This window comes from Nematostella vectensis, chromosome 10, assembly GCF_932526225.1.
Source record: "Nematostella vectensis chromosome 10, jaNemVect1.1, whole genome shotgun sequence".
Taxonomy (NCBI): Eukaryota; Metazoa; Cnidaria; class Anthozoa; order Actiniaria; family Edwardsiidae; genus Nematostella; species Nematostella vectensis.
The window spans coordinates 6,842,800-6,853,380 of record NC_064043.1 but is presented as its reverse complement, the minus strand read 5'-3'; positions in this window follow the sequence as shown (position 1 = coordinate 6,853,380).

Here is a 10,581-nt window from a genome sequence, read left to right as displayed (position 1 = left end):
AAGGCCGACATAACAACATAGACGCGCGCACTCTTTTAAGGCCGACATAACGACATGGACATAATGACATAACGACACAACAACATAGGCGCGCGCACTCTTTTAAGGCCGGCATAACGACATGATGACATAACGACACAACAACATAGGTGGCGCGCACTCTTTTAAGGCCGGCGTAACGACATGGACATAATGACATAAAAAAAAACATGTTTTTTTTCTCTTTGTCGTTATTTTCATGTCGTTATGTTGAGCTTATGTCAACATGTCGAACCATTCACACTTGAACATATGAAAATAAGGGTACACACGCCTATGTCATGCTAGAGGATGAGGGGAGGAAAAGTGCAGTTCCAGTAGGTGTGCTAGGGGATGGGGGGAGGAAAAGTGCAGTTCCAGTAGGTGTGCTAGGGGATGGGGGAGGAAGGGTGCAGTTCCAGTAGGTGTGTTAGGGGATGGGGGAGGAAGGGAGCAGTTCCAGTAGGTGTGTTAGGGGATGGGGGAGGAAGGGAGCAGTTCCAGTAGGTGTGCTAGGGGATGGGGGAGGAAGGGAGCAGTTCCAGTAGGTGTGCTAGGGGATGGGGGGAGGAAGAGTGCAGTTCCAGTAGGTGTGTTAGGGGATGAGGGGCGGAAGGGTGCAGTTCCAGTAGGTGTGTTAGGGGATGGGGGGAGGAAGAGTGCAGTTCCAGTAGGTGTGTTAGGGGATGAGGGGAGGAAGGTTGCAGTTCCAGTAGGTGTGCTAGGGGATGGGGGGAGGAAGGGTGCAGTCCCAGTAGGTGTGCTAGGGGATGGGGGGAGGAAGGGTGCAGTTCCAGTAGGTGTGCTAGGGGATGGGGGGAGGAAGAGTGCAGTTCCAGTAGGTGTGTTAGGGATGAGGGGAGGAAGGGTACAGTCCCAGTAGGTGTGCTAGGGGATGGGGGGAGGAAGGGTGCAGTCCCAGTAGGTGTGTTAGGGGATGGGGGTAGGAAGGGTGCAGTTCCAGTAGGTGTGTTAGGGGATGGGGGGAAGAAGGGTGCAGTTCCAGTAGGTGTGTTAGGGGATGGGGGGAGGAAGAGTGCAGTTCCAGTAGGTGTGTTAGGGGATGGGGGGAGGAAGAGTGCAGTTCCAGTAGGTGTGTTAGGGGATGAGGGGAGGAAGGGTGCAGTCCCAGTAGGTGTGCTAGGGGATGGGGGGAGGAAGGGTGCAGTCCCAGTAGGTGTGTTAGGGGATGGGGGAGGAAGGGTGCAATTCCAGTAGGTGTGTTAGGGGATGAGGGAAGGAAGGGTGCAGTCCCAGTAGGTGTGCTAGGGGATGGGGGAAGGAAGGGTGCAGTCCCAGTAGGTGTGTTAGGGGATGGGGGGAGGAAGGGTGCAATTCCAGTAGGTGTGCTAGGGGATGGGGGGAGGAAGGGTGCAATTCCAGTAGGTATGTTAGGGGATGAGGGGAGGAAGGGTGCAATTCCAGTAGGTGTGCTAGGGGATGGGGGGAGGAAGGGTGCAGTTCCAGTAGGTGTGTTAGGGGATGGGGGGAGGAAGAGTGCAGTTCCAGTAGGTGTGCTAGGGGATGGGGGAGGAAGAATGCAATTCCAGTAGGTGTGCTAGGGGATGGGGGAGGAAGGGTGCAGTTCCAGTAGGTGTGTTAGGGGATGGGGGGAGGAAGGGTGCAATTCCAGTAGGTGTGCTAGGGGATGGGGGGAGGAAGGGTGCAATTCCAGTAGGTATGTTAGGGGATGAGGGGAGGAAGGGTGCAATTCCAGTAGGTATGTTAGGGGATGGGGTGAGGAAGGGTGCAGCTTGAATAGGTGTGATAGGGGAGGAAGGGTGCAGTTCCAGTAGGTATGTTAGGGGATGAGGGGAGGAAGGGTGCAATTCCAGTAGGTGTGCTAGGGGATGGGGGAGGAAGGGTGCAGTTCCAGTAGGTGTGCTAGGGGATGGGGGAGGAAGGGTGCAGTTCCAGTAGGTGTGTTAGGGGATGGGGGAGGAAGGGAGCAGTCCCAGTAGGTGTGTTAGGGGATGGGGGGAGGAAGAGTGCAGTTCCAGTAGGTGTGCTAGGGGATGGGGGAGGAAGGGTACAATTCCAGTAGGTGTGCTAGGGGATGGGGGAGGAAGGGTGCAGTTCCAGTAGGTGTGCTAGGGGATGGGGGAGGAAGGGTGCAGTTCGAGTAGGTGTGTTAGGGGATGGGGGAGGAAGGGAGCAGTTCCAGTAGGTGTGTTAGGGGATGGGGGAGGAAGGGAGCAGTTCCAGTAGGTGTGTTAGGGGATGGGGGAGGAAGAGTGCAGTTCCAGTAGGTGTGTTAGGGGATGGGGGAGGAAGGGTGCAGTTCCAGTAGGTGTGTTAGGGGATGGGGGAGGAAGGGTGCAGTTCCAGTAGGTGTGCTAGGGGATGGGGGGAGGAAGGGTGCAGTTCCAGTAGGTGTGTTAGGGGATGGGGGGAGGAAGGGTGCAGTTCCAGTAGGTGTGTTAGGGGATGGGGGGAGGAAGGGTGCAGTTCCAGTAGGTGTGTTAGGGGATTAGGGAGGAAGGGAGCAGTTCCAGTAGGTGTGTTAGGGGATGGGGGAGGAAGGGAGCAGTTCCAGTAGGTGTGCTAGGGGATGGGGGAGGAAGGGAGCAGTTCCAGTAGGTGTGCTAGGGGATGGGGGGAGGAAGAGTGCAGTTCCAGTAGGTGTGTTAGGGGATGAGGGGCGGAAGGGTGCAGTTCCAGTAGGTGTGTTAGGGGATGGGGGGAGGAAGAGTGCAGTTCCAGTAGGTGTGTTAGGGGATGAGGGGAGGAAGGTTGCAGTTCCAGTAGGTGTGCTAGGGGATGGGGGGAGGAAGGGTGCAGTCCCAGTAGGTGTGCTAGGGGATGGGGGGAGGAAGGGTGCAGTTCCAGTAGGTGTGCTAGGGGATGGGGGGAGGAAGAGTGCAGTTCCAGTAGGTGTGTTAGGGATGAGGGGAGGAAGGGTACAGTCCCAGTAGGTGTGCTAGGGGATGGGGGGAGGAAGGGTGCAGTCCCAGTAGGTGTGTTAGGGGATGGGGGTAGGAAGGGTGCAGTTCCAGTAGGTGTGTTAGGGGATGGGGGGAGGAAGGGTGCAGTTCCAGTAGGTGTGTTAGGGGATGGGGGGAGGAAGAGTGCAGTTCCAGTAGGTGTGTTAGGGGATGGGGGGAGGAAGAGTGCAGTTCCAGTAGGTGTGTTAGGGGATGAGGGGAGGAAGGGTGCAGTCCCAGTAGGTGTGCTAGGGGATGGGGGGAGGAAGGGTGCAGTCCCAGTAGGTGTGTTAGGGGATGGGGGAGGAAGGGTGCAATTCCAGTAGGTGTGTTAGGGGATGAGGGAAGGAAGGGTGCAGTCCCAGTAGGTGTGCTAGGGGATGGGGGAAGGAAGGGTGCAGTCCCAGTAGGTGTGTTAGGGGATGGGGGGAGGAAGGGTGCAATTCCAGTAGGTGTGCTAGGGGATGGGGGGAGGAAGGGTGCAATTCCAGTAGGTATGTTAGGGGATGAGGGGAGGAAGGGTGCAATTCCAGTAGGTGTGCTAGGGGATGGGGGGAGGAAGGGTGCAGTTCCAGTAGGTGTGTTAGGGGATGGGGGGAGGAAGAGTGCAGTTCCAGTAGGTGTGCTAGGGGATGGGGGAGGAAGAATGCAATTCCAGTAGGTGTGCTAGGGGATGGGGGAGGAAGGGTGCAGTTCCAGTAGGTGTGTTAGGGGATGGGGGGAGGAAGGGTGCAATTCCAGTAGGTGTGCTAGGGGATGGGGGGAGGAAGGGTGCAATTCCAGTAGGTATGTTAGGGGATGAGGGGAGGAAGGGTGCAATTCCAGTAGGTATGTTAGGGGATGGGGTGAGGAAGGGTGCAGCTTGAATAGGTGTGATAGGGGAGGAAGGGTGCAGTTCCAGTAGGTATGTTAGGGGATGAGGGGAGGAAGGGTGCAATTCCAGTAGGTGTGCTAGGGGATGGGGGAGGAAGGGTGCAGTTCCAGTAGGTGTGCTAGGGGATGGGGGAGGAAGGGTGCAGTTCCAGTAGGTGTGTTAGGGGATGGGGGAGGAAGGGAGCAGTCCCAGTAGGTGTGTTAGGGGATGGGGGGAGGAAGAGTGCAGTTCCAGTAGGTGTGCTAGGGGATGGGGGAGGAAGGGTACAATTCCAGTAGGTGTGCTAGGGGATGGGGGAGGAAGGGTGCAGTTCCAGTAGGTGTGCTAGGGGATGGGGGAGGAAGGGTGCAGTTCGAGTAGGTGTGTTAGGGGATGGGGGAGGAAGGGAGCAGTTCCAGTAGGTGTGTTAGGGGATGGGGGAGGAAGGGAGCAGTTCCAGTAGGTGTGTTAGGGGATGGGGGAGGAAGAGTGCAGTTCCAGTAGGTGTGTTAGGGGATGGGGGAGGAAGGGTGCAGTTCCAGTAGGTGTGTTAGGGGATGGGGGAGGAAGGGTGCAGTTCCAGTAGGTGTGCTAGGGGATGGGGGGAGGAAGGGTGCAGTTCCAGTAGGTGTGTTAGGGGATGGGGGGAGGAAGGGTGCAGTTCCAGTAGGTGTGTTAGGGGATGGGGGGAGGAAGGGTGCAGTTCCAGTAGGTGTGTTAGGGGATTAGGGAGGAAGGGAGCAGTTCCAGTAGGTGTGTTAGGGGATGGGGGAGGAAGGGAGCAGTTCCAGTAGGTGTGCTAGGGGATGGGGGAGGAAGGGAGCAGTTCCAGTAGGTGTGCTAGGGGATGGGGGGAGGAAGAGTGCAGTTCCAGTAGGTGTGTTAGGGGATGAGGGGAGGAAGGGTGCAGTTCCAGTAGGTGTGTTAGGGGATGGGGGGAGGAAGAGTGCAGTTCCAGTAGGTGTGTTAGGGGATGAGGGGAGGAAGGGTGCAGTTCCAGTAGGTGTGCTAGGGGATGGGGGGAGGAAGGGTGCAGTCCCAGTAGGTGTGCTAGGGGATGGGGGGAGGAAGGGTGCAGTTCCAGTAGGTGTGCTAGGGGATGGGGGAGGAAGAGTGCAGTTCCAGTAGGTGTGTTAGGGATGAGGGGAGGAAGGGTACAGTCCCAGTAGGTGTGCTAGGGGATGGGGGGAGGAAGGGTGCAGTCCCAGTAGGTGTGTTAGGGGATTGGGGGAGGAAGGGTGCAGTTCCAGTAGGTGTGTTAGGGGATGGGGGGAGGAAGGGTGCAGTTCCAGTAGGTGTGTTAGGGGATGGGGGGAGGAAGAGTGCAGTTCCAGTAGGTGTGTTAGGGGATGGGGGGAGGAAGAGTGCAGTTCCAGTAGGTGTGTTAGGGGATGAGGGGAGGAAGGGTGCAGTCCCAGTAGGTGTGCTAGGGGATGGGGGGAGGAAGGGTGCAGTCCCAGTAGGTGTGTTAGGGGATGGGGGGAGGAAGGGTGCAATTCCAGTAGGTGTGCTAGGGGATGGGGGGAGGAAGGGTGCAATTCCAGTAGGTATGTTAGGGGATGAGGGGAGGAAGGGTGCAATTCCAGTAGGTGTGCTAGGGGATGGGGGGAGGAAGAGTGCAGTTCCAGTAGGTGTGCTAGGGGATGGGGGAGGAAGAATGCAATTCCAGTAGGTGTGCTAGGGGATGGGGGAGGAAGGGTGCAGTTCCAGTAGGTGTGTTAGGGGATGGGGGGAGGAAGGGTGCAATTCCAGTAGGTGTGCTAGGGGATGGGGGGAGGAAGGGTGCAATTCCAGAAGGTATGTTAGGGGATGAGGGGAGGAAGGGTGCAATTCCAGTAGGTATGTTAGGGGATGTGGTGAGGAAGGGTGCAGCTTGAATAGGTGTGATAGGGGAGGAAGGGTGCAGTTCCAGTAGGTATGTTAGGGGATGAGGGGAGGAAGGGTGCAATTCCAGTAGGTGTGCTAGGGGATGGGGGAGGAAGGGTGCAGTTCCAGTAGGTGTGCTAGGGGATGGGGGAGGAAGGGTGCAGTTCCAGTAGGTGTGTTAGGGGATGGGGGAGGAAGGGAGCAGTCCCAGTAGGTGTGTTAGGGGGATGGGGGGAGGAAGAGTGCAGTTCCAGTAGGTGTGCTAGGGGATGGGGGAGGAAGGGTGCAATTCCAGTAGGTGTGCTAGGGGATGGGGGAGGAAGGGTGCAGTTCCAGTAGGTGTGCTAGGGGATGGGGGAGGAAGGGTGCAGTTCGAGTAGGTGTGTTAGGGGATGGGGGAGGAAGGAAGCAGTTCCAGTAGGTGTGTTAGGGGATGGGGGAGGAAGGGTGCAGTTCCAGTAGGTGTGTTAGGGGATGGGGGAGGAAGGGTGCAGTTCCAGTAGGTGTGTTAGGGGATGGGGGAGGAAGGGTGCAGTTCCAGTAGGTGTGTTAGGGGATGGGGGAGGAAGGGTGCAGTTCCAGCAGGTGTGTTAGGGGATGGGGGAGGAAGGGTGCAGTTCCAGTAGGTGTGCTAGGGGATGGGGGGAGGAAGGGTGCAGTTCCAGTAGGTGTGCTAGGGGATGAGGGGAGGAAGGTTGCAGTTCCAGTAGGTATGTTAGGGGATGAGGGGAGGAAGGGTGCAGTTCCAGTAGGTATGTTAGGGGATGGGGGAGGAAGGGTGCAGTTCCAGTAGGTGTGTTAGGGGATGGGGGAGGAAGGGTGCAGTTCCAGTAGGTGTGCTAGGGGATGGGGGGAGGAAGGGTGCAGCTTGAATAGGTGTGCTAGGGGATGAGGGGAGGAAGGGTGCAGTTCCATTAGGTGTGCTAGGGGATGGGGGAGGAAGGGAGCAGTTTCAGTAGGTGTGCTAGGGGATGGGGGAGGAAGGGTGCAGTTCCAGTAGGTGTGCTAGGGGATGGGGGAGGAAGGGAGCAGTTTCAGTAGGTGTGTTAGGGGATGAGGGGAGGAAGGGTGCAGTTCCAGTAGGTGTGCTAGGGGATGGGGGAGGAAGGGAGCAGTTTCAGTAGGTGTGCTAGGGGATGGGGGGAGGAAGGGTGCAGTTCCAATAGGTGTGTTAGGGGATGGGGGAGGAAGGGAGCAGTTCCAGTAGGTGTGCTAGGGGATGGGGGAGGAAGAGTGCAGTTCCAGTAGGTGTGCTAGGGGATGGGGTGAGGAAGGGAGCAGTTCCAGTAGGTGTGTTAGGGGATGGGGGGAGGAAGGGTTCAGTTCCAGTAGGTGTGTTAGGGGATGGGGGAGGAAGGGAGCAGTTCCAGTAGGTGTGTTAGGGGATGGGGGGAGGAAGGGTGCAATTCCAGTAGGTGTGCTAGGGGATGGGGGAGGAAGGGTGCAGTTCCAGTAGGTGTGCTAGGGGATGGGGGAGGAAGGGTGCAGTTCCAGTAGGTGTGTTAGGGGATGGGGGAGGAAGGGAGCAGTCCCAGTAGGTGTGTTAGGGGGATGGGGGGAGGAAGAGTGCAGTTCCAGTAGGTGTGCTAGGGGATGGGGGAGGAAGGGTGCAATTCCAGTAGGTGTGCTAGGGGATGGGGGAGGAAGGGTGCAGTTCCAGTAGGTGTGCTAGGGGATGGGGGAGGAAGGGTGCAGTTCGAGTAGGTGTGTTAGGGGATGGGGGAGGAAGGGAGCAGTTCCAGTAGGTGTGTTAGGGGATGGGGGAGGAAGGGTGCAGTTCCAGTAGGTGTGTTAGGGAATGGGGGAGGAAGGAAGCAGTTCCAGTAGGTGTGTTAGGGGATGGGGGAGGAAGGGTGCAGTTCCAGTAGGTGTGTTAGGGGATGGGGGAGGAAGGGTGCAGTTCCAGCAGGTGTGTTAGGGGATGGGGGAGGAAGGGTGCAGTTCCAGTAGGTGTGCTAGGGGATGGGGGGAGGAAGGGTGCAGTTCCAGTAGGTGTGTTAGGGGATGGGGGGAGGAAGGGTGCAATTCCAGTAGGTGTGTTAGGGGATGGGGGGAGGAAGGGTGCAATTCCAGTAGGTGTGCTAGGGGATGAGGGGAGGAAGGTTGCAGTTCCAGTAGGTATGTTAGGGGATGAGGGGAGGAAGGGTGCAGTTCCAGTAGGTATGTTAGGGGATGGGGGAGGAAGGGTGCAGTTCCAGTAGGTGTGTTAGGGGATGGGGGAGGAAGGGTGCAGTTCCAGTAGGTGTGCTAGGGGATGGGGGGAGGAAGGGTGCAGCTTGAATAGGTGTGCTAGGGGATGAGGGGAGGAAGGGTGCAGTTCCATTAGGTGTGCTAGGGGATGGGGGAGGAAGGAAGCAGTTTCAGTAGGTGTGCTAGGGGATGGGGGAGGAAGGGTGCAGTTCCAGTAGGTGTGCTAGGGGATGGGGGAGGAAGGGAGCAGTTTCCGTAGGTGTGTTAGGGGATGAGGGGAGGAAGGGTGCAGTTCCAGTAGGTGTGCTAGGGGATGGGGGAGGAAGGGAGCAGTTTCAGTAGGTGTGCTAGGGGATGGGGGGAGGAAGGGTGCAGTTCCAATAGGTGTGTTAGGGGATGGGGGAGGAAGGGAGCAGTTCCAGTAGGTGTGCTAGGGGATGGGGGAGGAAGAGTGCAGTTCCAGTAGGTGTGCTAGGGGATGGGGTGAGGAAGGGAGCAGTTCCAGTAGGTGTGTTAGGGGATGGGGGGAGGAAGGGTTCAGTTCCAGTAGGTGTGTTAGGGGATGGGGGAGGAAGGGAGCAGTTCCAGTAGGTGTGTTAGGGGATGGGGGGAGGAAGGGTGCAATTCCAGTAGGTGTGCTAGGGGATGGGGGAGGAAGGGTGCAGTTCCAGTAGGTGTGCTAGGGGATGGGGGGAGGAAGGGTTCAGTTCCAGTAGGTGTGTTAGGGGATGGGGGAGGAAGGGAGCAGTTCCAGTAGGTGTGTTAGGGGATGGGGAGAGGAATGGTTCAGTTCCAGTAGGTGTGTTAGGGGATGGGGGAGGAAGGGTGCAGTTCCAGTAGGTGTGTTAGGGGATGGGGGAGGAAGGGTGCAGTTCCAGTAGGTGTGCTAGGGGATGGGGGAGGAAGGGTGCAATTCCAGTAGGTGTGTTAGGGGATGGGGGAGGAAGGGTGCAGTTCCAGTAGGTGTGCTAGGGGATGGGGGAGGAAGGGTGCAATTCCAGTAGGTGTGCTAGGGGATGGGGGGAGGAAGGGTTCAGTTCCAGTAGGTGTGTTAGGGGATGGGGGAGGAAGGGAGCAGTTCCAGTAGGTGTGTTAGGGGATGGGGGGAGGAAGGGTTCAGTTCCAGTAGGTGTGTTAGGGGATGGGGGAGGAAGGGAGCAGTTCCAGTAGGTGTGCTAGGGGATGGGGGAGGAAGGGTGCAGTTCCAGTAGGTGTGCTAGGGGATGGGGGAGGAAGGGTGCAATTCCAGCAGGTGTGTTAGGGGATGGGGGGAGGAAGAGTGCAGTTCCAGTAGGTGTGTTAGGGGATGAGGGGAGGAAGGGTGCAGTTCCAGTAGGTGTGTTAGGGGATGGGGGAGGAAGGGAGCAGTTCCAGTAGGTGTGTTAGGGGATGGGGGAGGAAGGGAGCAGTTCCAGTAGGTGTGCTAAGGGATGGGGGGAGGAAGGGTGCAATTCCAGTAGGTGTGCTAGGGGATGGGGGAGGAAGGGAGCAGTTCCAGTAGGTGTGTTAGGGGATGGGGGAGGAAGGGAGCAGTTCCAGTAGGTGTGCTAGGGGATGGGGGGAGGAAGGGTGCAGCTTGAATAGGTGTGCTAGGGGATGAGGGGAGGAAGGGTGCAGTTCCATTAGGTGTGCTAGGGGATGGGGGAGGAAGGGAGCAGTTTCAGTAGGTGTGCTAGGGGATGGGGGAGGAAGGGTGCAGTTCCAGTAGGTGTGCTAGGGGATGGGGGAGGAAGGGAGCAGTTTCAGTAGGTGTGCTAGGGGATGAGGGGAGGAAGGGTGCAGTTCCAGTAGGTGTGCTAGGGGATGGGGGAGGAAGGGAGCAGTTTCAGTAGGTGTGCTAGGGGATGGGGGGAGGAAGGGTGCAGTTCCAATAGGTGTGTTAGGGGATGGGGGAGGAAGGGAGCAGTTCCAGTAGGTGTGCTAGGGGATGGGGGAGGAAGAGTGCAGTTCCAGTAGGTGTGCTAGGGGATGGGGTGAGGAAGGGAGCAGTTCCAGTAGGTGTGTTAGGGGATGGGGGGAGGAAGGGTTCAGTTCCAGTAGGTGTGTTAGGGGATGGGGGAGGAAGGGAGCAGTTCCAGTAGGTGTGTTAGGGGATGGGGGGAGGAAGGGTGCAATTCCAGTAGGTGTGCTAGGGGATGGGGGAGGAAGGGTGCAGTTCCAGTAGGTGTGCTAGGGGATGGGGGAGGAAGGGTGCAGTTCCAGTAGGTGTGTTAGGGGATGGGGGAGGAAGGGAGCAGTCCCAGTAGGTGTGTTAGGGGGATGGGGGGAGGAAGAGTGCAGTTCCAGTAGGTGTGCTAGGGGATGGGGGAGGAAGGGTGCAATTCCAGTAGGTGTGCTAGGGGATGGGGGAGGAAGGGTGCAGTTCCAGTAGGTGTGCTAGGGGATGGGGGAGGAAGGGTGCAGTTCGAGTAGGTGTGTTAGGGGATGGGGGAGGAAGGGAGCAGTTCCAGTAGGTGTGTTAGGGGATGGGGGAGGAAGGGTGCAGTTCCAGTAGGTGTATTAGGGGATGGGGGGAGGAAGGGTGCAGCTTGAATAGGTGTGCTAGGGGATGAGGGGAGGAAGGGTGCAGTTCCAGTAGGTGTGCTAGGGGATGGGGGGAGGAAGGGTGCAGCTCAAATAGTTGTGCTAGGGGAGGAAGGGTGCAGTTCCAGTAGGCGTGTTAGGGGATGGGGGAGGAAGGGAGCAGTTTCAGTAGGTGTGCTAGGGGATGGGGGGAGGAAGGGTGCAGTT